At 40.3% G+C, this 3,321-nt stretch overlaps 1 protein-coding gene and 1 pseudogene across 12 annotated transcripts in view; one reads left to right on the top strand and one right to left on the bottom strand.

Moving 5' to 3' along the window:
* FGD4 (FYVE, RhoGEF and PH domain containing 4) overlaps positions 1-3,321 on the bottom strand; it is a 209,972-nt gene that overhangs the window by 116,761 nt on the left and 89,890 nt on the right. The gene's annotated exons all lie outside the window — the stretch shown is intronic.
* LOC112066361 (14-3-3 protein zeta/delta-like) lies at positions 598-1,465 on the top strand (annotated as a pseudogene).

Below are 3,321 nucleotides of genomic sequence, written 5' to 3'. Positions count from 1 at the left end.
CGTGAGCCATGGCCGCTGAGCCTGCGCGTCCGGAGCCTGTGCTCCGCAACGGGAGAGGCCACAACAGTGAGAGGCCCGCGTACCGCAAAAAAAAAAAAGAAAGAACTCTAAATAAGGGTTGCTTTACATATTTACAAACATAAAGCTAAACTTGCCATTTAGTAAAATCTTAAAGTTGTACTGAAGGACTGAAAAGCGTCATGCCATCAAAGAGTTTGAAAAGTTGGAAGAAGGGTCACAAAGCACTGAAATCTAGCACCTCCCTCCACCCTCAGAGACAAGGACAGTGGGAACCAGGAAGCAGTGCTTCACAGCTGACCTGACATTCTCAACTTGTTACCACAAGACTGTGGACATGGTCGTGGGTCTCACCACTGACAATGTTTGTGAATGGAAGTGAACGCATCACCATGAGCATTAAGAGATACCAGGTCCAAAAACCACACCCCCTCGAGGGAACTAACGTCATGGACTCCGTAGCAGGGATCACAGGTGCTTCAGGGACTGTCCCACTGCCTATTCCTCTTCACCGATTTCGGAAAGTGTAACCCTAAGCTTCTTGCCTTTTCAGTGGCTGATGGAACAAAGCTTCTCAACACATTTTGAACACCCCTGTGGCTTTATTCTTTATTACTCAGAAAAATCAGTTAAGAAACATATTAATAGGAGACCGCTGAGCCCCGTCCATCCGTCGCCACCCACTCCGGACACAGAACATCCAGTCATGGATAAAAATAAGCTGGTGCAGAAGGCCAAACTGGCCGAGCAGGCTGAGCGGTATGACGACATGGCGGCCTGCATGAAGTCTGTAACTGAGCAAGGAGCTGAATTATCCAATGAGGAGAGGAATCTTCTCTCAGTTGCTTATAAAAATGTTGTAGGAGCCCGTAGGTCATCTTGGAGGGTCATCTCAAATATTGAGCAAAAGACAGAAGGTGCTGAGAAAAAACAGCAGATGGCTCAAGAATACAGAGAGAAAATTGAGACCGAGCTAAGAGATATCTGCAATGATGTACTGTCTCTTTTGGAAAAGTTCTTGATCCTCAATGCTTCACAAGCAGAGAGCAAAGTCTTCTATTTGAAAATGAAAGGAGACTACTACCACTATTTCGCTGAGGACCCTGCTGGTGATGACAAGAAAGGGATTGTGGATCAGCCACAGCAAGCATACCAAGAAGCTTTTGAAATCAGCAAAAAGGAAATGCAGCCAACACATCCTATCAGATTGGGTCTGGCCCTTAACTTCTCTGTGTTCTATTACCACGAGATTCTGAACTCCCCTGAGAAAGCCTGATCTCTTGCAAAAACAGCATTTGATGAAGCCATTGCTGAACTTGATACATTAAGTGAAGAGTCATACAAAGACAGCACACTAATAATGCAGTTACTGAGAGACACCTTGACATTGTGGACATTGGATACCCAAGGAGACAAAGCTGAAGTAGGAGAAGGAGAGGAAAATTAACCAGCCTTCCAACTTTCGTCTGCCTCATTCTTAAATTGACACAGTAGACCCGTTTATCATCCATGCTGTCCCACAAATAGTTTTTTGTTTACGATTTATGACAGGTTTATGTTACTTCTATTTGAATTTCTGTATTTCCCATGTGGTTTTTATGTTTAGTATTAGGGGAGTAGAACCAGTTAACATTTAGGGAGTTATCTGTTTTCATCTTGAGGTGGCCAATATGGGGATGTGGAATTTTTATACAAGTTATAAATGTTTGGTATAGTACTTTCAGTACATTGTGGCTTCACAAGGGCCAGTGTTAAAACTGCTTCCATGTCTAAGCAAAGAAAACTGCCTCGTATTGGTTTGTCCTGGTGGGGAATAAAAGGGATAATTGGTTCCAGTCACAGGTGTAGCTGTGGGTACTTTTAAGGTTTGGAGCACTTACAAGGCTATAGTAGAAATGGATATCCCATGGATATTACATGTTAAACCATGTGTTATCTACGGAATACTCAGTCTCAATGTGCACACCATCGACTACAGCTACAGAAGTGTTCCTTTAGTTGTGACCCAATTTACTCTGGATAAGGGCAGAAACGGTTCACATTCCATTATTTGTAAAGTTACCTGCTGTTTGCTTTCATTATTTTTGCTACACTCATTTTATTTGTATTTAAATGTTTTAGGCAACCTAAGAACAAATGTACAAGTAAAGATGCAGTAAAAATGAATTGCTTGATATTCATTACTTCATGTATATCAAGCGCAGCAGTAAAACAAAAAAAGCATGTATTTAACATTTTTTAGGTTTTTGTTTTGTTTTGTTTTTGATACTTGCCTAACATGCATGTGCTGCAAAAATAGTTAACAGGGAAATAACTTGAGATGATGGCTAGCTTTGTTTAATGTCTTATGAGATTTTCATGAACAATCCAAGCATAATTGTTAAGAACACATGTATTAAGTTCATGTAAGTGGAATAAAAGTTTTATGAATGGACTTTTCAACTACTTTCTCTACAGCTTTTCATGTAAATTAGTCTTTTGGTTCTGAAACTTCTCTAAAGAAAATTGTACATTTTTGGAAATTTATTCCTTATTCCCTCTTGGCAGCTAATGGGCTTTTACTAAGTTTGAATACAAAGTTTATCATAACAACAAAATACTACTAAGATTACTACTACTGTTCCCAACCATGTCCCATACTCCCCCGTCCCCCTGAAAAAATTTTTTTTTTTTTTTTTTTTCAGAGACGGGGGGTTGAATGAAAAAAAAAGTAATGTGTTCCATTTAAAATTTTGGTATATGGCATTTTCTTACTTAGGAAGCCGCAGTGTTCTTGGCCCATCATGACATTGGGTAGCATTAACTGTAAGTTTCGTGCTTCCAAATCACTTTTGTTTTTAAGAATTTCTTGATACTCTTATAGCCTGCCTTCAATTTTGATCTTTTATTCTTTCTATTTGTCAGGTGCACAGGATTACCTTTTTAAAGCCTTGTGTCTTGTCACCAACCGTTCCTACTTGGTGGCCATGTTCTTGGGGAAAAGGCCGCATGATCTTTCTGGCTCCACTCAATGCCTAAGGATACCCTGCTTCCTTTGCTTGCATCCCACAAACTATTTCCCTCATCCTATACACTGCAGCACATCTCTCCCTAGTTGATGGGATTGTGTTTATCTCCCTGTAAACCCTACCTATCCTGAATGGTCTGTCACTGTCTTTGCCTTTAAGATCCTTCCTCTTCCTCTCTTTGAATAATGACGGGGCTAAGTTATACCCAAAGCTCACCCTACAAGCTATTTCCTCAGTACCTTGCAGAAAACACCAAACAAAAATACCATTTTAAAAGAGGTGTATTTTTTTTTTT

The sequence above is a fragment of the Physeter macrocephalus genome, chromosome 6, assembly GCF_002837175.3.
Source record: "Physeter macrocephalus isolate SW-GA chromosome 6, ASM283717v5, whole genome shotgun sequence".
In the NCBI taxonomy this organism is placed as follows: Eukaryota; Metazoa; Chordata; class Mammalia; order Artiodactyla; family Physeteridae; genus Physeter; species Physeter macrocephalus.
Note: the sequence above shows the minus strand (reverse complement) of the source record. Positions and strands in the feature narration are given on the sequence as shown.